This window comes from Mustela erminea, chromosome X (assembly GCF_009829155.1).
Source record: "Mustela erminea isolate mMusErm1 chromosome X, mMusErm1.Pri, whole genome shotgun sequence".
Lineage (NCBI taxonomy): Eukaryota > Metazoa > Chordata > Mammalia > Carnivora > Mustelidae > Mustela > Mustela erminea.
Window position 1 is genome coordinate 5,297,988 of NC_045635.1, and position 27,205 is coordinate 5,325,192.

A 27,205-nucleotide genomic window follows, 5' to 3' on the forward strand; every position below is an offset into this window, starting at 1 on the left:
TTTTCTGCATCATGGAATGTATAGCCTCTTGGTCAATCCAAGGTTAAGCGAATGATTTTTAAAATGTGAATTATGTATCCATTCCATGACAAGATGGGGTAATTTGGGGGGCATGCGTTTGGGAATCAATGAATCAGGTTCTGTGGGAGTAACGTTGATCGGAGATCAGACGGAGTCAAGTGAAGATTTCTGTGTCAAGACAAGGTCACCTAAGGCAGTGCCTCAAATACTCTTGATCCTAGGAAATGTAGCCCGGTGATGCTGTGCTTAGTCACCTCGGGGACTAAGATCTCAGTACCCATCATACCACATGTTCTCTGCTCATTGACTTAAGAAAAAACTCTAAGGTGGTTTAATAATTTGCAGCATCTTTGACTTACATTTGGGGGATTTCATTCAGCTTTCTTCTGTATGGATGTCATTTATATATGTGCGTTTGTCATTTGGCAGAAGTAAATTATTATTTAATCAAACTCAATTAACCCCAAAATAGCTCTCATTTTATATTATTCAAATCTATCCTGTTAAAATAGCACCAGTAAACGTGTATGATGCAAGAACATCACAATTCCATATGACTCTGACCTCTCCAAACACATTTTAGAAAAAATGCTGAGAAATGTGTCATAGCTGGGGTTTTTTTGCCCCCTAACAAGAACAAAGACAGATATATCTAGAGATTTATTAGCAAAACATGCCTCTGTGGCAAAATTATTAGGAGTCTAAGCCTTGAGATTTACAGAAAGCAAAACAAAACAGGAAAGAAATCTTCTTCGTTAACCCTATCATTCAAGAGATAGAGCATTTGAGAAAACAAAGTACACCACTCGAGATTTCGGCACTAGTTCATGTATCAGATGTTTAGGGGACTTTAGGGAAAGGAGTTATGGGTCTACCTCAGAAATAAAAATAAATTTGAATGATAAAAACTAAAATTCCTAAAAACAAAATTTTAAGTGCTGTGTTTGATCCATATAGCCTTATAAATGGTAAAGTTAGTGGAATTTGGAAAGTAAAAAACAAAAGACTGATACGTTAGTCTGCCCCCATGCTTTTCCACCACAAGGAACTGTTTAAGACTAGAGAATGAAGAGGAAGCAAGGTCCTAATTTTCTTGGTTCTGGACTGACATTTTCAGTGTATGTAATTATTTTCGCCCCGGTGGAAGTTTACTGTCAGCTAACGTTAAGGTGATCGTGGATGGCCTGGGCAATGGAAGGCGAGCATCTCATTGGTATTTCTTCTTAGCAACACTGTGTCAGGGTCCCGATGCGCTGTAATCATGTCAAAAACAGAGTAGCCGTAGGTGACTGTGTGAGTGCCAGAATTCTCCTAGTTCAAAGAGCATTCGTTTTGAGTCCTAGGGCGACTGTGTATCTAGAGTACTTTTCTAGGAAGCCAGTTGATTTCCCCTCAAACAGAAACAAAGGCAAGTCCTGTGAGGGACCAAAGCAGGGGCACAGTTGACTTCTGTGTCGTCGGTCCTGAGCTGCTTCCCAGGCTGTCCAGCTCCGGCCTCGGGGGGGGGGGGGGGGGGAGGAACTCAGCCCCGCCTGAGGCCGGAGCCAGTCCTGCTTATGGCTCCCGGCATGGGGAAGCCCAGCCCTGCCCACACTTGAGATGTGGAATGTGTCTCGCTGCAGGGATCATAAGGGTCTGCCGTGATCCCTCCAGCGGACGCCTGTCCCAGGGCGCGGATGGCCACCAGCCCCCTGCTGTGAACGGGTCTTCTGCTCTGAGCCCGTCAGTAACGGGATGGAGCACGCCCTGCCTCTCCCGGCCACTGGGCCGTCCACCTCTCCTGGCCTTCCCGGTCGGCTCCTTCGTTGTGAACAGTTCCCTTAGGATCATCTCTTTAAGAACCTGTGAGCCCTCGAGTTTGCAGGGCAGGAAGCCCCAGACGCTTCCGCATGTGGGTTTGGAGGGGACGGAAGAATGAGCACGTTGGGTGACCGCGGCTCTTGGAGTCACAGTGTCTTTGTCGGCACAGCTTCCAGAACGTTGGCTCTGGGAAGGGCCGTGTGGCCGCAGGTCCTGGAGCCCCGGGGTCTGTGGAGCCGTTTCTAGCACAGCCCTCCCAGGCAGGGAGACGCAGCGCTGGCAGAGCCGTGTGGGCTGTTGGTGGCGGCGCCCTGCTGGCCTGCCAGACGCGCGGACGGAGTATGTTGAAAACTTCATGGACTCGGTGTTGACAGAGATGAAGGTCCAATTTTGCTTCATTTTATGTTATCAAACCTCAAGTTGTGTCAGCACGGTCCTTGTATAACTTCTCACGGGGTGAGTTATAACACAAGAACGTGTTGAAAACGCTCCAGCGGACCCCCCACGCAGATGGCTGCATTTGCGGCAGGTTTCCCCGCGGCTCCCGCTCGATCACGCGTCTTAACTGGTGGTGTGGGGTCACGTCTCCCTAACTGGGCTCCACTGCGAGCAGAGACGACGCACATCCAGGAGGCCATTCTACCCAGTGGTTCTTGTCGGGAAAAGGAGCATTTGAAACACCGAGTGTACAAGGTACAGTTGCGGTGAGACCGTCCTGCGGTTCCGGCAGTTGCGGTGAGACAGTCCTGCAGTACAGACAGCTCCGGACTGGCACGTCGCTGGGAGCTGGATGTGGTGTCTGATCCCCCGTTTTCCAGGAGAGGAAATATCTTTCTCTTCTACTGCAAGAGCCCCCGTGGGCACGCACGGCACCAAGATTCCGATCGGAACGGCGTGATTTCTAGAGTGCCGGTGCTTGCTTTGCAGTCACGTCTCGTACCATTCGTGATGCCCTCCCAGAGGTCACGGAGAAGGACAGAAATCGAGCAGAGAAAACCAACTTTTATCACTTTGTTCTATTCAGTTTCAGCATTCAGGGTCTGTAATTGGCGCCTGAGTGAAAACGGGTCCGTCTGCGGGTGAGCCGGGGTAAGGCATGAGGCTGTTGGCGGGGAACAGGGTAGGACGGTGTTGTGTGCTCCCTGCTGTCGGAAAGCCCGCGGGACGCTGCAGAAGAGGCACTCCGTGTGTCCTCGCTGTTGTGGAGTCCGTGCGTGCACATCTGCTTACTCGCTGGTGTTTCGTTGCGACCCCCAGACCGACACCTGCAGTGCCCTTGGAGTCACGCGTGGACACGGCGAGCCACGAACGTTTGTCATCGACAAACACCCACACTCCCAGCCCAGTGGGAGCCAGTGTGAGCTTTGTCTTTGTCTTTCCGCTCTTGTACTGTCAGCGGGTGTCCTTTGTGCGGTCTGAGGTCGTTCTCGGCTTCGTGTCTTTGGTTGGTGACTGCGGGGTTTACAGGCACCCGAGCGCCGTGCTGCCGGGCTGCCCGGCCTTCCCGCGTGTAGGGCGGCCGCGATGGGCCTTCACGGGAGAACAGGTGTGACATAAGTTTGGTTCAGGCATGCGTTATGCGGGGCTCAGCGATGTGCGTTCCGAGTGGATGAGGCAACATGAGACATTCAATAAGGAATCTGTTGTTTTTTACTGTCTTGTTTCTTTTTACCCCTTTTTACCTTTTTTTTAAGTAATCTCTATACCCAGCATGAGGTTCAAACTCATGATCCTGAGATCAGGAGCCACAGGCTGCACCTACTCAGCCCGCCCGTGTCCCTCAGTAAGGAACGTTGAAGTAGGAAGACACGTAAAACAATGTATTGATGCTGATGAACATGACCGGAGGCTGGGAGCTCCCTCTCCCCCCACACTTCCCTTAGGAGCAATGGCTCAGGATTAGCAAATTCAGTGTGCTTGCTGATGTATAGAGCATGAGTGCCACAGATAATAAGAACTGACTGTGTGTGTGTGTGTGTGTGTGTGTCTAAGGATATACGTATATGAGCATTTCTGTGTGCGTATGTGTCTGCATGTACGGGACTATCCCGCTGGAAGTGTGCGTACATAGCACAGGAGCACACGGAACAGCCCCACCTGGGAAAGGAAGGGCATGGTCAGGCCCTGCATAGCTCTCCGTCACATCCACACCCAGCGGCAGAACCGCCGTCTGCTTCATCTGGGGAGCGCGGCCTCCCTCTGGCTTGCACGTCTGCCTGCTGAGAGGAGACACGGACAGTCACCACCATCTAATTACTGCAGGTCCGCTGAAGCTGAACAATAGAGAGGAGATTGGAAACACTGTCTTGAATACCGTGATGCCCAAGATTTCACACAGACGTAGCCTTCTTTTGGAGGAAGGGTTTAAAATTCCCTCCTTTGGAAGTATTCGAAGTGTCAAATCTGACCCCCCTAAAAATCATATTAATTTTATCTTTTTAATAGTATTTAATATTCTTTTTAATAGTAAGGCAACAAACCAAAATACCACCTCATAGAAGCATGTTTCCTTCTTCCAATGTCCCCTTCGTATAATAAATTATCTGACCGACAGCCAGAATGATCTTTCTAAAATATAAGTCACGAGGAGGGAGGGATGGCTAGGCAGAGCACAGAGCACCGTTTGGGCAGGAAAATGACTCAGTGACACAAGACTGATGAATACCCAGCATTATACATTCATCTAAACCCACGAGGGGAGACACTCGGGGGAACCATCACACAGACTCTGGACTCGGGGCGGTTATGATGTATCCGTGCCTGCCCGTCAGTTGTAACAAGTGTCCCGCTCTGGTGGGGATGTAGATAGTGAAGAATGGGGAATCTCTTAACCTGCCTCCCTCAATTTGTCTGCAAACCTAAAACTGCTCTAAAAATAGTCATGAAATCTATGTGTGTATGGATATAGTTAAGAATATATATTTACGTATATTTACTAAGTGTATAATTTAGTAAATAAGTATACATATAATTACTCAACCCACTGCCTTGTTTATCAGATGTCCGTTATCCATCGAGGAAAGTCTTGAGTCATCCGTGTCATCTGGCCATCCGCTAATCGGAACTCATCTTCACAGCTCTTAGCTATCCGCAGACGCATATATAGGCTTCTTGGCATCTGAAGCTCAAAGAACTATTTGTAGTAAGAATATAAAATAACCAAACCTGAATTTAGGTGCGATGTTTTAAAAGGTGCCTTGCGAAGATTCATTTGTGAGATAGTAAATTCAGCACTGCTCAATAACCCACCACCGAACTCACGCTCCTCTTGCTCATGGAAGAGGCCAAACCCATTCGCAACTCAGAGTGCTTGTGTTGGCTCCAAGCAAGATCCTTCTCATCACGTATTCGCGGAAATCATGCACAGTCTATACTTTTTAAAAAGAGCGTGTCACGACAGTGCTCCATTCCAGGTGTCTGAGAACCCGTCCAGGCTAACGCTAGTAAACACGATGACATTGGTCATAATGACAAAGTCAAAGCAATAAGATTCTCTTGCTGCTTTCCAGAAATAGACTTCTGAAAAAAAAGTTAACATTCAACAAAATTCCTCAGTTAAGTCAGAAGAGCTTGCTCCTTGCTTAATCGGAGAGATGACAGGGGGCAAATTATACCCTCATGCCAGGCAGTGAGACGTAGTCATCTTTCTAAGCATGATGAAAATAAAGAGAAGTGTTCTATTATCACCAAAATGTTTACACAATCCCCTGAAAAGGGCTAGTAACTAAAAACTTTTTCAAAGAGTTTGACAAGGAATTAGGGGAAAAAAAAAAAAAACAAACCACACACCTCAAGAATTCATTTATGAAAGGTGCTTGTATGGAAACGTTTCTATTCCCAAATGACAGTCAAAAAATAGCATGTATGAAATATTGTATTCACAGTAGCAAACAAAATAATTATACTCCCAGGAGTAAACTCACCAAGTGTTATGAAAGCCAAAAAGCTAAAGAAAATTGTAGTGCCTCAGAAATGAGGCATAAACTGTCACTGAGATGCCTCAGTATTGTAGAAATGTTGGTTTCTCTAAATTAATTGATAAAAATTTAAAGAACCCCAGCCAGTTTCCTTTTGTTGACTTTTAAAATTCATCTAGAGCAGAATAGCCAGAAACACCCTGAAAATAGAAATTATGGGGCATTGAAGCATACAGGACCATAAAATGGAAGTAATAATAAACATATGCTAGAATAGATCACAAAAACAAGAATATAGTAACAGATAAATAGAAGGGGCATCTCATAAAGCTGGGAATCCAAATCTGTTACAAAAAGATGGATTATTCTCAAGAAAATTGGTTTCCTATCTCACTTCACCCAACAAAGCAAATTAGAGATTTTTTTAAATTACATGTGGTAAACAAAACTGCACCAGTACAAAAAGAAATTATGGCTGACTCTTTGGTAATATTCTGCTGAGGAAGGCATTTCTAGGCATGGCAATTAGAAATGAAAGTGTCAGAAAAACCTGGATATTTTATTTATTCTATATGCAAAATAAATGAGGTAAAAATCAAATCAGACAATTACCTGGAAACAAATGGTCCTATGTCAAAAACCAAAAAGTTGATATCTCTTATTTACCCCACAGTCAGCCAAACAAAAACGACTCCTTCACAGTCAGCCAAACAAAAATGAGGAAATTTGTGAACAGGCAATTTCCAGAAAAAGAGAAGGAAAGTAACTAATAAACATTTTTAAAAAACAAACTCACTACTATCCCTCCTGCCAGAAAATAATTTTGCAAGATTTTACTTTTCTCCTATTATTTTGGCAAAAAATCAACAAAGTAGTAGTAGTAGTAACATGATTTTTCTTAAAAAAAAAAACAAACCTGGGGAAAGTGGAAAACTTTATACAATCTTGGGTTAAGTTTATGAATATAGTCAAATTTCTGTCATATAAATATGTATATATATACACACACATATACACAAAGCATATGAAAGTGTATATATAGTTCTTGATATTGTGATTTGTTTCAAATGAGCTAGTTTTAAAAATATTTGCAAAAACGCCCAAAGATACAGCTATCTAGAAGGTAAGAATAGGTAAAATATGTAAGACACACAAATCCAGGGGTTTATACAGCAAAAAAGCAAAGCCGTAATTGTTCACAGTAGAGTATTATTCAAGAACTTATTTTATATTCATCCAATAGAACAGTGCCCGAACTTTGAGGTAATGCCGTGAAAATGAAAGATGCTCTGGAAAGATATGGATAGTGTATCGTTAGGAGAATGTATAATGAGATTCAGTGTCACAGATCGACATTGACATATTCTGTGTCTCTATCTGGGAGGAAAAATTATGGGGGAATATGAGTGCATACTTAGAATTTTTAAAAACTTGTCTTTACATATATGTCTATTTCTTTGAGGACAAGAAAAAGAAGTAATAATAGTCATGGTTCAAGTGAAAGTATCTGAATAAGAAAATCATCTATTCTGTGGTCATTGGGGAGGCAAGGTTTGCGTGAGCAAAAGAAGCAACGAATACTTAAAGAATTTTTAAGTTGAGTCGAGAAGAGTAAAAAACACATACTCTTTATTTTTTCCTATTTTATTTCTTTTTAGTGTTCTAAAAGTCATTGTTTATGCACCACACCCAGTGCTCCACTCAATACATGCCCTCCTGCCCTCCATAATACCCACCACCAGGCTCACCCAACCCCCCACCTCCTCCCCTCCAAAACCCTCAGTTTGTTTCTCAGAGTCCACAGTCTCTCAAAAACACATGCTCTTTAGTTGAAATATAAGAGATGTCTCCCTCATGGTGAGAAAATCAGCCTCCATTTACTAACATCTTGCAGTTGTGTTGTGTTTCTCCCCATATGTTGGGATCACTGTGCTGGAGAATAAAATATAGTATCCCCTGAAAACCAGTCCTCTTTTCTGGTCCAGAAGAGGAATGATTTACACCCTCTGCCTTCATAAATTATCTTATGGGATAAGGAGATTGACATGTGTTTTCCCCAAATACATGCTATTTTGTATTAACATTCTTGCCATAAAAACATGACAACAGAAGGATGCCTGGCTGGCTTAGTGTGTGGGTCATGTGACTCTTGAACTTGGGATTGTGAGTTTGAGCCCCATGTTGGGTGTGTGTGTGTATGTGTGTGTGTATGTGTATACCATGGTCTGGGGGAAGTCTTCAAGAATTGGTCATAATCTTTCTGTCATGTTGAAAAACACATCTCGGCAATTTGGCTTCTGACTTAAGGTTGGACTGTGGTGAGACTGAGTATGGTCTTCCTAGGACCAGGAGCAGGTTGACTTTGAGAAGGGTCCCAATCTGGAAAAAAATACAGCAGATCTTTCCAAGAGCTGAGGTGTGGTTGGCAGGGACAGATGAGTGAGTACATGTTTCCTTCAGTACCTAAGTTTTCCGAGTACAGACTGTTCAGTTTTTTCTGGATTCCCATGAAATTTCTTAATACCACCTTCCGCCTTGTGTGAGCTAGACGGATGGAGTGTCCATTCCTCTCAATCAAGAATTCTCACTGTCCGTTTTCACACGTTTACAGCAAGGCAGAAATAGCTCCTTTCTAGGTCAGACGGAAAACGGCATCACATCGGCAAATGAATTGACCTGGGTAACAAGAATCAAACGATTTACTTGGCCCTGGTCATTTCTATCACAGCAAGTGTCCCACATACCCCGAAAAGAAGCAAATCCTTACACACAAGTTACACTACTTTTGACAATGGCTGACACACCGTAGCACAAGGATGTAGGCTTTGTGATTTGCAGTAGTCGAGACCGTGTTTCAAGGAATGACTGATTCCACTCGAATGTGTTTATTCAGGGAAATTCCGTAGTACGTGGAGAACAATCTAGATGATTCAAAGTCAGTTCCTGTAACTGCAGAGTGAGTTGTTTCATCATTTTCCTGCATGCTGGTGGCTGTAGCAAAGCATAGAGCTAACGTGGTACGTGACGTCACAGCTTTGAACTTGTTTGCTTGGAGTTTCCTGTTGTTCCGTTTAAATAAATTGGAAAAATGGGAAGGCTTCAGATTTTTTCCCCATTTAACTCCATTCAATTTGGATCAATCACGCCAGACATGTTGGATGCCCTTGTAAATCTCAGACCTGTCTGATGGTCCCCGTGCCTCTCTGTTGTGTTCAGATAGATGTCTGGGAGCATGAACCAAACGCTGTGCAGGGAAAATAACGGGCAGAGTTATAAGCAGTGGCTTTTGTAATCACAGCAGGAATACATTTTCTGTCTTTTCCATGAAAAATACATTGCAAGTTGCCCCCTTAAAGCCGATAAAACTAAGGCAGGGACCGCCATTTCTGATGACATTAAAGAAATGCCTTCACAGAGAGATCTTGCTTGTTGGTTGATATGAGAGGCTGGGGGCCTGTTGTTTGAGGTGTCGTGCGGGCCCGGCAGTGTGAGAGCATTTGCAAACTGTCGTGCCCAGGTTAGGTGTTACTGATGAAAGCCTGCATTTGAGACTCAAATATTAATTTCAGTGGTCAGGATCTATAAAGACCTCCTCAAACTCAACACACACAAAACCCAGACAATCATATCAAAAAATGGGCAGAAGACATGAACAGACACTTCTCCAATGAAGACATACAAATGGCTCTCAGACACATGAAAAAATGTTCATCATCACTAGCCATCATGGAGATTCAAATTAAAACCACATTGAGATACCACCTTACACCAGTTAGAATGGCCACAATTAGCAAGACAGGCAACAATATGTGTTGGAGAGGATGTGGAGAAAGGGGAACCCTCTTCCACTGTTGGTGGGAATGCAAGTTGATGCAGCCACTTTGGAGAACAGTGTGGAGATTCCTCAAGAAATTAAAAATAGAGCTTCCCTATGACCCTGCCATTGCACCCCTGGGTATTTTCCCCAAAGATACAGATGTCGTGAAAAGAAGGGCCATCTGTACCCCAATGTTTATAGCAGCAGTGGCCACGGTCGCCAAACTGTGGAAAGAACCAAGATGCCCTTCAACGGACGAATGGATAAGGAAGATGTGGTCCATATACACTATGGAGTATTATGCCTCTATCAGATAATATTTTCTTTTAAGATGTATTTATTTTAGAGAAATAGAGTGTGTGCGTGCACACCAGCTGGGAGAGGGGCAGAGGAAGAGGGAAAGGGAGAGAATCTCGAGCAGACTCTTGGCACAGAGGCTACTGTGGCGCTCCATCTCACAATCCATGAGATCGTGACCCGACTCGAAGTCAAGAGTCAGACGCTCAACTGACTGGGCCCCCCAGGCGCCCCAACCCCAGATTTATTTTCAAAAATATATCCTCCACTGTACCTATTTTTCTTGAATATGAGCAATATTGGTTTAGAAAGTGGGAAAATGTGACTTACTAGTAGTTTTCTCTTTCTAGAAATAGTTGGACTACTTCTTTTTCATTAGGTAACAAATTGTTGTGACTGAGTTTGTTTAGCATGATGAGTTGATTGTCTGTTGGCCACACAAGACAGTAGGGAAAGCTAACTTGTCCCTAAAACTATGTCTCTGTCTGAGACTTTGCAAACCATATTTTGATACGTGTCTTTGGGATTTTCTCTGATCATTCTATAAATTAAAATTACCATACATTGGGTAGATTTTAAGTATATAGAAATTCATCCTTTCTCCTTCTCTTATGATAACATGACCATAAGGGATATGCAAGGCAGATGGTAATTACGAGTATCAAATCTGGAATTTCATTCTGGCACATACCTTTGTATAGAAGATTTTATACATCTGTAGGAAAAAGGTAAACCCTCTAAAAAAGGAAAGGGGGGATACAAGAGATAATTTGCAAAATTACAAATTGCATATGGCATAGTTCCTGAAGGGGAACCTGGTTGGCTCAGTCAGGGGACTGTGTGACTCGTGATCTCGAGGTTGTGGGTTGAAGCCTCACACTGAGTGTAGAAATTACATAAAAATAAAGTATTTTTTAAAGAATACTTATGGAAGATATGGTTATGCAACAACAAAATGAGTAGAATTAAAAATACGTTAACATAGGGCACCTGGTGGTTTATTTGGTAAGTGTCTGCCTTTAGCTCAGGTCACGATCCTGGGGCCCTGGTATTGAGTCCCTGCTCAGTGGGGAGTCTGCTTCTCTCTCTGTCATTTCCACTCCTCGAGAGTGCGTGTTCTCACTCTTTCAAATAAATAAAATATTTCTAAAACTGCATTAACACAGGAGACACCATAAAATCCAGCTTGAAGAAAATCAGCATACACGGGTACTGGACAATACTGGACATGGTGGGGACACGGGCATCTTACGCACCATTCGCAGGAGTGCCAAGTGACATGGCATTCATGGAGGGCACGTCCGGACAGTATTCATTGTAAATGCGCATCCCTGGGATTGAAGGACTCCATGGCTGCTTTCCAGAAATCTCAACCACAATCACACAAGGCAAACATACAGAAATTCTTTTAACACTATTGTGTAAAAGTATAATAATCAACTTCGTAAAACGGCGACACGGCAGCTCTGGGTAAAGAAATCTATGTCTGTGTGAAGAGCTACTGAGAACGGGCAACACGGGGATACGGCATCATTGCTCAGAGAAGATGGTTTAATACCAAGTAGCAGAGAAAACACATACGTCTAATGCCAGCACGGGTTTCAGTCTGTGGATAAACATGCCCCATATTACGTGAGCCAGGCTCTGCACAGTTTATTGTAGGGCACACGGATGAATGGGGGTGACAGGGGTACAGAGGCCAATTGGGCTCGACGCTCTGTAGTTCGGAGTAATTGAACATACGAATTCCTAAGAAAATACAAGCCATATGGTGTCTTCTGTGTTTCCACAAAGCACACGAAATCGTACAAACCTCCCGCGTGCCCTCTCTGCCCTGTAAAACTATGGAAGTGAGAGACCAACGTCACCGTGTCCCTGGAAAACCCAAACAACATAAAGTGGCAGTAACGTTCAGATTTTAAGCTAGGACACAAATGTCATGCTGTACGACTGTCAGTCTTAGTCTTCATTTATTCACGCGCCGTAACTGAACAAAGTCGCATTTAACTCTGTAAAACGTGAGACCGGTGCCCCTCGAAATATTCTGAAGAAACGTGATTTTGAAAGCTGGAACCAAAGTCCTTGCAAATGTGCCTTAAAATAGATTGAGCCTAGGCAGGGGTCAGTCCTCAGGGACACAGTTTCCCTGTGTTTCCTCCCCTTCCTTTGGGACAGTAAAGAGGAGACACTCTGTTTCCCGTCTCTAGTCTGATACTTGGGCTTTACAACGTCCTTGTCTGACACCAGCCGTGGGGACGGATTACAGTTTGAGACCCGGTCCTCCTGCGGTAGCAGCACACTCAGCCACAGGGCTCCATTACCAATACTCAAGGGAGGAAAGGACAAAGCCTGTTGAATTTGCCCCACAGCGCAACCACACCCTTCACGAGTTCAAGGACTGATCCGTCTGCTGGGTGAAGTGAATGGACTCCAACCAGGTTAGGGTTGGTTTCCAAGCAACTGGAGAAAAGCTTGTTAGATGGTTTCTCCCTTCATCTTCTGGGTGGCTTCTGGGTTGTCTCGCCGGCCTGTGGAGCACGACTCATTGGTCTCCATTAAAAAGAGAGTGACAGAAACAAATGCAGTAGAAAGCTGGAGGTCGGCCTGGACCCCCGTGTGTGTTATGAATCGGGGCTGACGGCCAACGTCCCAGCAAACTCCTGGCCACACAAAAAGTCTACAGCAGTGTTGGAAAGGCAGACGTGGTTTGAGACAGGGCCTGTTTCTACATGAAGTGGATTTAATGGTGCTACGTGATAAAATTAATGCATATTACGTATAAGCAATTTTGAAAAGCTGGTCCGCTAGCTGTTGACGGTTATTGCAAACGGCCTTCCATATCTACTAATTTTTCTTCTGTGTATTTGTTCTGTATTGATCAGAACCCTGCTTTATAGTTTTCAGTTTCTGTTACTGTGTCCATGACAAACATTTTAATAATTGCATTACAGACTGTCTTAGGTTTTTACTTACACACTTTTCTGCTGCTAGAGATTTTTCTCCTTTGGCTAATATTTACTATTTTGACTAAGGCCTTCACAGATTTTTTGGATGTTTGTTGATATGTGTTCATTGTGACACGAGGATAGCTTTTTATGTTTCGTATCCTTAGAATACATTTCCAAATGAGGAACTGCCGTACAAGGAGTGGGTGATCCCTGAAGACTAGACTCCTATCGCTGAGAGCTTGCCAAGTTTCATTAATATCCTTGGACGCACTCAGACAGCAGACAGTCTGAGTCTCTCAGAAGTTTGGCGACTTGCGCAAACTGAAAGCCTTGTGTTCCTCTGTCTCCTCCCTGCCTCTCTGCCTCCGTCTCTCTCTCCTGCCTCCCTTCCTTCCCCTCCTCTGTCAGTAGTGAGACTGTTTCCCCAAACATTTTAAAACCCACTCTCTTGAGATGTGATTGATCTAGAAAGTGGCAGAGGTTTACTGTGTGCACGTCAGTGAGTTTGGGAGTAAGCAAACGTCTGTGAAAACATCCCCACTATCAAGGACATAAGTGTGTCCATCACTTATGGACATACTTATGGTACTTATGGTACTGTTTTTATTCATTCCTTTTTTTTTAAATTTTATTTCTTTTCAGTGTAACAGTATTCATTGTTTATGCACCACACCCAGTGCTCCATGCAATCCGTGCCCTCCATAATACCCACCACCTGGTACCCCGACCTCCCACCCCTCGCCCCTTCAAAACCCTCAGATTGTTTTTCAGAGTCCATAGTCTCTCATAATTCACCTCCCTTTCCAATTTCCCTCAACTCCCTTCTCCTCTCCATCTCCCCTTGTCCTCCATGCTATTTGTTATGCTCCACAAATAAGGGAAAACATATGATCATTGTCTCTCTCTGCTTGACTTATTTCACTAAGCAGAATCTCTTCCAGTCCCGTCCATGTTGCTACAAAAGTTGGGTGTTCATCCTTTCTGATGGAGACATAATACTCCATAGTGTATATGGACCACATCTTCCTTATCCGCTCGTCCGTTGAAGGACATCTTGGTTCTTTCCACAGTTTGGCGACCGTGGCCATTGCTGCCATAAACATTGGGGTACAGATGGCCCTTCTTTTCACTCCATCTGTATCTTTGGAGTAAATACCCAGGAGTGCAATTGCAGGGTCACAGGGAAGTTCTATTTTTAATTTCTTGAGGAATCTCTACACTGTTCTCCAAAGTGGCTGCACCAACTTGCATTCCCACCAACAGTGGAAGAGGGTTCCCCTTTCTCCACATCCTCTCCAACACATGTTGTTTCCTGTCTTGCTAATTTTGGCCATTCTAACTGGTGTAAGGTGGTATCTCAGTGTGGTTTTAATTTGAATCTCCCTGGCGGCTAGTGATGATGAACATTTTTTCATGTGTCTGATAGCCATTTGTATGTCTTCATTGGAGAAGTACCAGTATTTCTTAGGTGGGATGACCAGCTAAGGAGAAAATCAGAGTTGAGAAGTAAGAGTGAACAATGATGAACTAAAACTTAGAAACATTCTAAAAACAACAAATAAAGTGATGGCATAAGAAGAAACTTAGAAACAGTCTAATCTAGCGAATCACAACTTTTGAGAGAAAGGATCATATTCTATGCAACTGTGAATTTCAAGTGGCAGGCAAAGTGTCCAACTCATAGAAAGTTCTCAAAACTGTTCTGAAAAAACTGTATCACGGTTCCGCAGCGCCTATCAATGAGGGGACGAGTTGAACCATTCTTGTTCCTCATCAGTAGTAGGTGCCAGCCGTCTTGGGCAGTGCAGGTTTCGAAGTGTGCGTACAGCTGGGATACTGGAAACGCCAGGACGGGTTCAAATCCCAACTAAGTCCTCCTGTCAACCTGAACTGTGCCATACTAATCACTGCTACTTAGCGTGTAACTTCCAATTGGTAAAATTTGATTTATCCTGTGATGTTTAGTTAAGAGAGAACTTTCTGGATGGGCACGCCTGAAACACTGTTCCTTCTGGCTCACGTCATGTATTTTCCGTACAGCTCCCACTCAAATTTGGACTTGTTGGTTTTCGTGGCAGTTCACGCTCAGGAGCTCAGGACCCTCTCTGAGGGTGTCCCTCTGGTGGTGGTCCCAAGGGCAGCATCACTGCAGTCTCCTGATGACTTTGTACGTGCCTGATGTGTCCCAGGTCCCCTTGACCTTCCTGCATTGGCTCACTTTCAGGAACTAGAGAGCTGAATTTTCCTTTCTAGCAACAGCGTTCACACGTTTTCAATAAGAGAAAACAGATGCATATGCAGTTATCTTTGCAGTCCATAAATTCACAGAGAATGTGGTCTTTTTCCTCCCGTCCCCACCAAAAGCTGCTGAAGTTTCCCAGGCATCCACAGTCTTGCTCTTGACACATAACCTCTGAGCTTTGTGCAGTCCACAGCAAGAAGACCCAAGCCTATCCCCAAAACAGTACACCTGCTTAAACCATCTAGAGTCCAAACAGATTCAATTTCCCTTGCACTTCATTTATGCGAACAGAAATCACCTGGGTGAAGCTGAGATCACCCCACCAGGCACTGACGGAGACAAAGCTGGCTCAACCCCAAGTAATCGGCATGGGTGGTGTGCCAAAAAACATCTGTACGCAGAAATCCATTGAAGTCTTCTGCTGATGCGATGCGCTCATTTCGGAAATTAGGAAACCAAAGCATCTGGTCCCAGAAGATGACCCCCAACTCAGTTTTCATCTGTTAAATACGTCCCATTTGGAGAAGGATGTCTTAGCTATATCCCGAACAGATCGTTGGTTTTGTGTTGCGCTAACAAAAGGGGATTGTGGTTGCAGTTGAAAACACCAAGATGATTATACGCCGCTGTGCAGCTGTGGTTCAAGAGTACACCAGGCCTTGCACCTTATTTATAAACCCAGGTACTTATGTTCCAGTGTAGGAAAATTAGCTGGTGGACTTCCTCTGTTCTCTATACTCAACATTTGGTGCAACCGTTTCTATGATTCTCTTTACTCCAAGGGTGAGATTCAAGCCTTTGGTAATGTCCCGAATCTTGAGCCGGCTCTCCCTGTGTTTCCTTGCCTTTTTGTCTTTCTCTTCTTTCTTTAATGCCTCCTGCTCACATTTTACTGCCCTATCCCTGGTTTTCTGCAGAAGGATTGAAACTGCTGGAGATCTCAAATATTATAAGGAAACTAAGCACTTGTGGCTCAATTCCGCAATGTCAAAGATGCGGCTCGGTTAAATCAAAAAATTACGTAATTGTGGGAAACAAGCCTAATGAATGAGGCATAGTGAATGATAAATACAAATATGTCAAGTCCAGATTCGGCTACAAACCTGCCCTGATTTCTTTGATATTCTAAGACATTTCTATGGTCCCCCAAATCAACACCTTTTTAAAAAACTGACATTATTCTAATACTATCATTTCCTAAATGATAATCTATGTAAAATTTGCTTACAAAAAATGGAATGACCTAATAAGGTTCATAAAAACTATTATTAATAAGTGAAAAGGTATTAATAACAAAATGGCTAAGATTTCATCAATCAGTGTTAATTACAGGGCTACTCATGAATAGAGGGCGATTCTGAAAGGCATTGTATATTACATAGTTGTGCAATCTAGTTTAGAAGAGACTTTTTTTTTTAATTCATTTGACAGAGAGAGATCACAAGTAAGCAAAGAGGCAGGCAGAGTGAGGCGGGGAAGCAGGGCCACCACTGAACAGAAAGCCCAATGCGGGGCTCAATCCCAGGACGGGATCATGACCTGAGCTGAAGGCAGAGGCCTTAATCCACTGAGCCACCCAGGTGCCCCAGAACAGACTTTTTAATATAGATATGTTTTTAATTGCAGTAGAGTTAACGTATACAGTTCATATTAATCTCAGGTGTACAATGCAGTGATCCAACGATCCATGTTTGACTCAGTGCTCATCCTGACAACTGTCTTCCTCATCCCATCACCTGTTGCCCCATCCCCCACCAACTCTCCAGTGGCAACCACCAGTTTCTTCTCTGTAGCTATGAGCCTGTTTCTTTCTAGATCTCTCATTGTTTTTCCGTTTGTTGGTTGGTTTTGTTTCTTAAGTTCCACATGAGTGAAGTCATGATGTTTGTCATTCTCGGACTTGTTTCCCTTAGCATTATATCCTCTGGATCCATCCACGTCATCAAATGGGGCAAGACTTTGTTCTTTTTATGGCTGAGTCATATTCCATTGTAGATGTATTCTACATTCATTTTTTATCCATTCCACTACTGATAGACTCTTGGGCTGCTTCCATATCTTGGCTTTCGTAAATACTGCTGCAATAAACACGGGGGTCCATAGAGCTTTTCAAATTCATGTTTTCATATTTTGGGGTAAAATACCCAGTAGTGGAAGTACTGGATCCTGTCATGGTTCTATTTTTAATTTTTTGAGGAAGGTCCCCACTGTTCTGCAGAGTGGCCGCACCAGCTCACATTCCCACCGACAGTGCTCAAGGGTTCCTCTTCCTCCATATCCTTCCCAACACCTGTTGTTTCTTGTGTTACTGATTTTAGCGTTTCTGACAGGTGGGAGGGGGTATCTCATTGTAGTTTTGATCGGCATTTCTCTGATGATGAGTGATATCAAGCATCTTTTCATGCGTCTGTTGGCCAACTGTGTGTTCTTTACATAATGTCTATTCCCATTTCAGGTCTTCTGCCAATTTTTAATTAGATTATTTGTTTTTTGAATGTTGAGTTGTATAAGTTCTTCATATATCTTGCTGGAGTGCTGGTGGGTGGGGGATGGGGTAAGTGGGTGACGGCCTTTAAGGAGGACACGTGATGTGATGAGCGTTCGGTATTATATGCAACTGACAAATTATTGAACACTACATCTGACACTGAAGTACTATAAACTGGCTAACTGAATTCAAATTTAAAAAATAAAATAAGGGACTTAAGCAGCAGAATCTGGTGCTTTCCAGTTCTAAACTTCTAGGATTCTATGAGTCTAGGTGAGCTCCAAACACCAAAACAGAATCTGCTCCAAGCATAGATCTGAAGAATTCATACCATACCAAGGTAACGTAATGATGACGACAATGAAGAAGCATGTGGGAGGACACTTGGAGACACGATGGACACACTTATGTCCTTGACAGTGGGGATGCTTTCACAGACGTTTGCTTACTCCCAAACTCACTGACGTGCACACAGTAAACCTCTGCCACTTTCTAGATCAATCACATCTCAAGAGAGTGGGTTTTAAAATGTTTGGGGAAACAGTCTCACTACTGACAGAGGAGGGGAAGGAAGGGAGGCAGGAGAGAGAGACGGAGGCAGAGAGGCAGGGAGGAGACAGAGGAACACAAGGCTTTCAGATTGCGCAAGTTGCCAAACTTTTGAGAAACTCAGACTGTCCGCTGTCTGAGTGGATATCCAGGGATATTAATGAAACTTGGCAACCTCTTAGCGATAGGAGTCTAGTCTTCAGGGATCACCCACTCCTTGTACGGCAGTTCCTCATTTGGAAATGTATTCTAAGGATACGAAACATAAAAAGCTATCATCGTGTCACAATGAACACATATCAACAAACATCCAAAAAATCTGTGAAGGCCTTAGTCAAAATAGTAAATATTAGCCAAAGGAGAAAAATCTCTAGCCACAGAAAAGTGTGTAAGTAAAAACCTAAGACGGTCTGTAATGCAATTATTAAAATGTTTGTCATGGACACAGTAACAGAAACTGAAAACTATAAAGCAGGGTTCTGATCAATACAGAACAAATACACAGAAGAAAAATTAGTAGATATGGAAGGCCGTTTGCAATAACCGTCAACAGCTAGCGGACCAGCTTTTCAAAATTGCTTATACGTAATATGCATTAATTTTATCACGTAGCACCATTAAATCCACTTCATGTAGAAACAGGCCCTGTCTCAAACCACGTCTGCCTTTCCAACACTGCTGTAGACTTTTTGTGTGGCCAGGAGTTTGCCGGGACGTTGGCCCTCAGCCCCGATTCATAACACACACGGGGGTCCAGGCCGACCTCCAGCTTTCTACTGCATTTGTTTCTGTCACTCTCTTTTTAATGGAGACCAATGAGTCGTGCTCCACAGGCCGGCGAGACAACCCAGAAGCCACCCAGAAGATGAAGGGAGAAACCATCTAACAAGCTTTTCTCCAGTTGCTTGGAAACCAGCCCTAAGCTGGTCAGAGTCTTCATTTCACCCAGCAGATGGATCAGTCCTTGAGCTTACCAAGGGTGTGGTTGTGCAGTGGATGAATTCAAGCAAGCTTTGTCCTTTCCTCGCTTCGGTGTTGGGTGTTGGTGACGAAGCCGTGTTGCTGAGTGTGCTGCTTCCGCAGGAGGACTGAGTCTCAACCTCGGACGAGGACGGCGTAAAGCCCGAGTATCAGACAAGAGACGGGAAACGGGGTGTCTCCTCTTTACTGCCCCGAAGGAAGGGGAGGAAACACAGGAAAACTGTGTCCCTGGGGACTGACCCCTGCCTAGGCTCAATCTATTTTAAGGCACATTTACGAGTACTTTGGTTCCAGCTTTCAGAATCACGTTTCTTCAGAATATTTCGAGGGGCACCGGTCTCACGTTTAACGGAGTTAAACAGGACTTCGTTGAGTTACGGCGCGTGAATAAATGAAGACTAAGACTGACAGTCGTACAGCATGACATTTGTGTTCTAGCTTGAAACCTGAACGTTACTGCCACATTATGTTGTTTGGGTTTTCCAGGGACACGGTGACGTTGGTCTCTCTTTTTCACAGTTTTACAGGGCAAAGAGGGCACGTGGGAGGTTTGTACGATTTCATGGTCTTCACAGAAACACAGAAGATGCCATATGGTTTGTATTTTCTTAGGAATTTGTACGTTCAATTACTCCGAACTACAGAGCGTGGAGCCCAATTGGCCTCTGTACCCCTGTCACCCCCGTTCATCCGTGTGCCCTACAATAAACTGTGCAGAGCCTGGCTCACGTAATGTGGGGCATGTTTACCCACAGACTGAAACCCGTGCTGGCATTAGACGTACGTGTTTTCTCTGTTACTTGGTATTAAACCATCTTCTCTGAGCAATGATGCTGTATCCCCGTATTGCCCGTTCTCAGTAGCTCTTCACACGGACATAGATTTCTTTACCCAGAGCTGCCGTGTCATTTTACGAAGTTGATTATTATACTTTTACAAAATAGTGTTAAAAGAATTTCTGTATGTTTGCCATGTGTGACTGTGGTTAAGATTTCTGGAAAGCAGCCATGGAGTCCTTCAATCCCAGGGATGCACATTTACAATGAATACTGTCCAGACATGCCCTCTGTGAATGCCATGTCACTTTGCACTCCCACGAATGGTGCGTAAGATGCCCGTGTCCCCACCATGTCCAATATTGTCCAGTACCTGTGTATGCTGATTTTCTTCAAGCTGGATTATATGGTGTCTCCTGTGTTAACGCAATTTTAGAAATATTTTATTTATTTGAGAGAGAGAGAACATGCACTCTCGAGGAGTGGGAATGGCAGAGAGAGAAGCAGACTCCCCACTGAGCAGGGAGCCTGGTGTGGGATTCGATCCCTGGGTGCCAGGATTGCGACCTGTGCTGAAGACAGATACTTACCGAATGAGCCAACAGGCGCCCCCAGTTTCATTCTTTTGGAGGTTGCCGGCCAGTTTTCCCAGCACTCGTTGTTGAAAGGATCTTTTCCCATGATATATTCTGCCTGCTTTGTTGTAGATTAATTGGCTGTACAATCATGGGTCTATTCCTGGGCTCTCTACTCTGTTCCATTGATCTTTGTGTCCGTTTTTGTGCCAGTACCATTGGATTACTCTTGCTTTGTCGTATATGGAGAGAAGACATTTAATCCACATGTGTGTTATAATAAATTTCAGTTGTTCTTAAGGAGAATCTCTTCTCATTTAAATTATAATTTTATGTGATTATATATAATATATAATAAATTGCTGAAATGGATGAAAGCAAAAGCAGCAATGAATGGGGCTTGAGAAATATTGAAAAGAAATGTAACGTGATCATCATAAGGCGGTGAGATGATGGTTAGGAATTGATACGAGCATCCAAATGTAAATCCTGGAATATTTCCCAAAGATGAATGAGGAATGAAGATATGACAAAGGCTGCATCTTCTTCAGCCAGACGGGTCACAATGACCCACCAGTGGCGTGGACACAGCCGGCTGTTTTGAAAACACTGTCTTAGCTCACAGTGGACATACTCTCCAGATAGTGTATCTTCACGACAGCATCCTGTCTAGGTGGAGGAAATGATTTAAATATAAAAATAAAAGAAAGACTAGTAACAGCAGTAAGAATAGTTCAAATGAATAGAGGTTATCATTACATTTTTTAAAATTGCCCAATGATTAAAACAGATATTTTTAAAAAATAAGTAAAAACAAAAAAAAGTGGTGATACCAGCGTTTGGAAAACTACATAACACATGTGCCAATTGTATCCTGAAATGAATCTATTTGCCTGTTCTAAGAATGGCGTTTACCTGTTTAAATGGTCGTTAAAAGAAAGAGAGGGGGAAAGGAAAGAAGAAAAGACATGAAATAAGGAAGGACAAAAGGAAGAAAAATAGGGAAGAAATGAGAGAGATCAAAGAATGGGCAACAGAAAGTGCACGTGGCCACGAACCCTAAAATGTTCACTGCCTGGCCCTTTACGGCAGAGGCTGTATCCCCTGGTGTTCACTGTACACCAAATAAAAATAAAAATGTCAAAAACACCATGAACAAGAAGAGTGGAATGAACATTTGAGGGAGAGAGGGCGTTGAAATACAGATGTCCCAAACTTAGCCTCTTTCCTATGAGAATAAACAACCCAAACAGAACTAGACTCGTTCAGCTGCAGTGAAACCTGCTGGGAATCTCTGAGAAGGTTTTCATTTTTAATGTAAAGTAACTGTCATTTTTTTCTAAGTGTAATTTTATTTTTACTTAGGATGTGCCGTGTTTTATCTTATAAGAAAAAAAATGTTTTGCAGATAATCAAGAACCACAGTGTGGTGACTTACAAATCCATTTGCTGGAACTGGGGAAAAGGTCTCAGGGTTGTGGGAAGGCAGACTACGTTGTGTGCAGAAATGTGTAAGTGCTTAGAGGTTTGGTGTCTCGGAGGCGGCCAGGGGAGGGGCACCCGTGACATCACCAGGATCTCGAGATGGTCGGAGAAGTAAGAGGAGCCCTTTTTCGGTCTTGCCCTCCTTGGAGGGGCCTCAGCATGGAAGGGCTAACGGAAGTGACGCTCAGGGGCAGAAGGAGAACGGAGAGATGCCGGGGTGCGGGCCGTGCCGGAGACCACCCTCAGGGAAGGTGCCGCCCCGATTACTGAGACTGATGACCAGGGAGTTTGTGGTCCTCAAAACAGCTGTCCGTTCATCCACGCGTTCCTATCTGCGGGGCACCTGCCGGAGGACGACATGGGTTCTGTGCACAGGCGGCCAAACACAGCTGCAGGCCCGTTCCCCGTACCGGCAGGAGCCCCGTTGGCATGTCCCTCAAAGTGCACTGCACCTTGTCGAGCCGAGGGCACATCATCAGACCGTGTTCTGGGTGGCAGGGGGCCAAGGACCTAGACGGCTTTAGTATAAAAAAATAGTAATACTCAGTTATGTTTCTGTTTAAGTGCCGTTCCCTTTTCGGACCTCATGGTGTGTACGGCTTCGCATTTCAAACCTGCGAACATCCTGTTCTGTCCCACCGTGCTTTCTGCATGGGAGCTCTGTATGGTGCTGTTCCGTGTGTCTGGTCACGATTAACGCACACATCTTGGCTAGGAGGATGCACGGGGAACCGTCAACATAGGCACGACATCAGGAGTCACCCAGGAATAAGTACATGATATCCTGCATCAAGGGGCAGATCATTTAATGTCACGGGTTAACGGATCCTTTGTATTTAACTTAATTTATAGAATTAGCTTCTGGAGCATAGAGACGTGGTCTGAGCGAGGACAGCGGTGACACGGATCGGTCAGTGCTTATGACACTGGGCTTCTGTCCTGCAATCTGGTGTGGGTGACGCAAGGCTAACCTTTCCGTGTGGTGACGGACCCGTTAATTTGACATTGATTTTTAAAGCACAGGCTTTAGTTTAGGAAATAAAGACAGCAGCACTCTGGCGGGCGTATCGACAAGCCCGGCCACGAGGGGACCGTGTGACCTAGGTCACCGCAGCTACTAGAGGTCCGTAGGGCAATTAGGTCAAGCCCTGTTTTAATTAACCTGACATCACTTGAGCATCACTCCTGATTTTCAGTCACTGCTGTCCTTTTAAATGGACTCACGGGCTGCCCTGGTTCCCCAAGGTTCAGCGTAATTATGTCCTTGCTATATTTCTGTTATATCTCAGAAATGCAGGTTTCCTCCTTTAAAATTAAATGTCTCTAAGATGGCAGGTTTCTGTGTATCCATGCACACACACACACACACACACACACACACAAATGGATGGTTTTCTGGAAAATTTTATGTGTCCTAGTTGATGAGTAAAGTCCTACAGACATAGCAGAGCAAGGCACACTACCCACCGTGGCTCAGAAAGATGACTTTAGGGGCTCCTCTGGCTCTGTTGGTGAAGCCTGCCTTTAGCTCAGGTCCTGGTCCCAGGTTCCTGATATCGAACCCTGCGTTGGGCTCCCTGCTCAGCGGGGAACCTGCTTTTCCGTCTCCTCCCTGCTGGTGTTTTCTCTCTCTATCTCGTGTCTCTCTCTATCTCAAATAAATAAATAAAAATCTTAAAAGGAAAAAAAACCCAAAAGAGCCGTGTTCCTGTGTTATTAGCAGAACACCTTGAGTTTTGCAAAAAGATGTCTTCTGAGATGCTTGCAAAATCCCAAAGACGTGAGTACCACTAGGACGTGACCCGAACCCCGAAAGGCAGTGACGGTTCTGTCCGTTTCAGAATCCAGAATCTGGGCAGTAGAGATCGAGTAATGAAACATGCTCCTAAGGAAAACCGCATTGACGAGGCTGAGGGCCAGAAAGACAGGCCTGGCCGAGGAAGGAGTCCTGCGGCTCCGTCCGCTTCCCCGGGAGGCCACGGACCAGACTGACCCAGGATGGGAACTTGCCACCAAGCAGTCTTCTCTCGACGTGGCAGAGAAATGTCGCTCTGAGAAGCCCCCGAAACTTGTCCCATACGGGCGGCTTCACTCACGGGCTGACGTCTTACTGTCCTTGTCGGCTTTATGAGCATTTGATTTCACCGTGGGTCACGCCGGCTCCCATTCGGGTGTCGAGGACCGCCGGGCCGGAGCGTGGGCGCGGACTGTCCCGCGGCCTCTGCTGAGCGTGTGCTCGGCCTCGCGGCCTGTCTGGCCGCCTCCATTCTTCGCGGACTCGATGGGAGCCCCACGTCCTACAGCGGTGGGGACGTGTTCGCCGGTGGCAGAAGGAAGCCGGGCGGCCCGTTTGCTGGTGGATGTCGGCCGAGTGTGCTTTCCCCGTATTAGGCTGTACGTCCAGTTTAAGGACAGCCCGTCAGTCCGTGGCTCAGAGGGTTAACCTTGTGCTCAAAGGAATAAAGTACGTTCTCTCCGAGGCAGACCCCATTTCTGAAAATCCAGAAGTAGGTCTTGGTCGCGTTAGTTACCTCAAGACCTTTGATGTCTGTTAATGCTGGTCAAATAGGTTCGGCTGCCCTGTGACTCAAACGCAAGTTATACACAGGGTTTCTGCGATATTTATATCCTGTCTCCCCTTCCCTGGGTTTAGAATATTAAAGGGAAATGTTAACCTTTTAAATACGAGCAAATTACCTTTTCATAGTCTGTCAGGTCCCTCACTGCCTACTTCAAAGACTGAAATCTCTGTATGTTTTCAGACATTCATTTCCTCACTCAACTGAGAAAAATTAAGTCTTTTTTTTTTTAATGATCTGAGTTTTTGCCCCAGTCGCCCACCTCGTGGTCCATAGACCGTTGGATGTGAAAGACACACAAATCGCAACGACAAGGGAAATCAGGGCCCTCTGCATCCAAAGCTTCTTGGCGACGGATGGGTTCCGACGAGGCGTTCGCACGAGCGCGGGCACCGCGAGCCCACGTGCAATCGGGACACTGGCGATCGCGGGCCTCGTCCCTCGGACGAGAGGTCGTGTGACAGCTCCGCTGACTCACCATGACTTTCCGTTCCGAGTGGGACGGACCCCGCCCCCTGCAAGCCAACAAGGTGAATTTAGGCAAGGGCTGCCTTCTTGTTGTGGACACGTCCGTATCGTGCAATTCGATGACACACGCCTAGAGGATTTCTACTGAAGGAAGCCTGGAAAAGCACGAGGCAGAAACCGGAAGAGCCGGTCGAAGGAGACGGAACAGGGAACACAGCTGGTCTTTGAGATCATGCAGCAGGTCATCGAATCGTGAAGCGTGAATGGCCATGGTTGCACTAAAATACGCTTCGATTCTGCCTTCAGGGAGGCCAGTATCGAGGTCACGGTGTAAAGAAAGCAGACTTTGGCACATGCTCAAAACACGGCACATGTTCTCTGTTTGATTTTGAGTAACAAACCTGGAAATGTTTCTGGTAGTTTTCATGATTCGTGGAGCTATTGCCAAGAAATACACCAGTGACGGTCTGGGAGACGCGGAGCTTTCACGGGACCAAGATTTCTGTTGAGTGTCACTGTTGCTCCTGGGAAGTCCCAAGGCGGCAGGACGGTGTGGAATGGGCGTGAGCCGTGGAGGGACACGGGGGGGGACGCGCACCCCACAGGGGAACTCACCAGGCGGCCCAGAGGCACTGACACACACCCTTCGGGTTAAGGCTCTATCGTGAATTCAGTTCAGAACGCCTATTTTTGTAGCCAGCAGGACATGTCTTTTGAGAACAAACGTTTGGATACTGAGGACTGTTCCTTGCTTTTAGTAAAAGAGCTGTGTGCGAGGTGTTCCCGTCTCTTTCCCAGGAAGAGAAGCAGCTGTGGGTGTTTCTCCCTAAACCTTCCAGACCGGGATCTCGTGTGCGTGGAAGAGAAACGAACGTGTGTCCGCTGCAACTCCCGGGGTGTCTTGCCGTAGAGTCCCGTCCGTGAGTCAGTCACAGCAGGGAAAACGCGCACGTGGAGGGGGGCCTCGCCAGGGAGAGTGTCCTTTAGAGACATGAGGCAAAGAGAAGCCTCTCGAGTGTATTCCGTGCCAAACAGCCGTCTGGGCTGGACCCGCAGGAGAAGTCCAAGGGATCATGCGGACAGATGTCTGCGAGGTTTCCGTGCAGGGGGAGCTTGCTCCCCGGCTCAGACAGGAAAGAGGACCTTCTGGAGGAATGGAGGTCGAGCCTGGTCCGCTGGGTGCCTTTGGAGTTCCTGCCACACCACCTCTGGTGTTTAGTAAACCACTCTCAGTGTGTCTGAACCGCTCCCCTGCTCTGGGAACCAAGGCCTTCGTGCTCCTGGGATGGATTTTCGGAGAAGGAAGACACACCTGTATATTGTGCGTCGGGCGCCTGTTCGAGACTGTGCACTGGGGAGCCCCTTCCAGCTTTGCAGCCCCGAGCACGTCAGCCTTGTCTTCATTAAACCCACACTCGTCCTGATTTGGTGCAAGAAATACGATACTGGGCGAGAGACTACGAACACGAGCTGTCCGTGAATGGGCCGCTCGTTTTCCTCAGCAAGAGTGTCTGTGATGGACTCGGTTTTGCACCAGACAGGACTCCTGTTGTCACAACGCAAGAAGTCCTGGAACACAGAGGGGGAGTGGCCAGAGATCGACAAAAGTCCTGAGTGGCATGCAGGAGATGTGTCTGGGTCAGAGGGACGCAAGCCCTCCACGGCATTCTGGGTGCAGCTATGGTTCCGTCTCCCGGGTGCCCGAGTCGGGGGGGTCTCCGGAGAGCCAGAGGCAGGGGGCACTGTCTGCAGAGGCGTCCTGAGGAGTCGGCTCAGGTGATTGCCACGTGCGTGCTGGAGCGGAGGGGCTGGTGGTGTCCGGTGCGGAGTGAGGGGGAGGCTTTGAGCTGCGAGGTGCTGGGGCTGGACCCGCCTGGTCCCTCGAGAGAGCACGAGGACTGTGCTGATGGGAAGCGTGAGCCCTCGGAGGACGGCGGCGGCAGGCGGCCTGGACTCTTTCCCAATAGGCACTATCTTGGCCACTTTTCTCGAAGTCCCAGGCTGTTCCACAATGAGACGTTCCTGGGTTGGTTGGTTTGCTTGCACCTGGACGGGATCGTGGGTGCCAGAGGGGATCGAGATAACAGGGGAAGGTGGGTCTTACGGTGGCGGCAGGACGGCCACCCACCGATGGGGCTGACGTGATTAAGGACAACCGCGGTTCGGAGGTGACGGAGGAGAAACGTGGTTTTCAGGGCCAAAGTGGCGAGAATACGGGAGCGGGGAAGCGGTTTGTGTCCGGACGTGGCTGGCTGGTGTCTA

General features: G+C 45.7%; 1 long non-coding RNA gene across 1 annotated transcript in view; it reads left to right on the plus strand.

Annotated features, from left to right (window-relative positions):
* LOC116582833 overlaps nt 1–27,205 on the plus strand; it is a 90,219-nt gene that overhangs the window by 3,961 nt on the left and 59,053 nt on the right. The gene's annotated exons all lie outside the window — the stretch shown is intronic.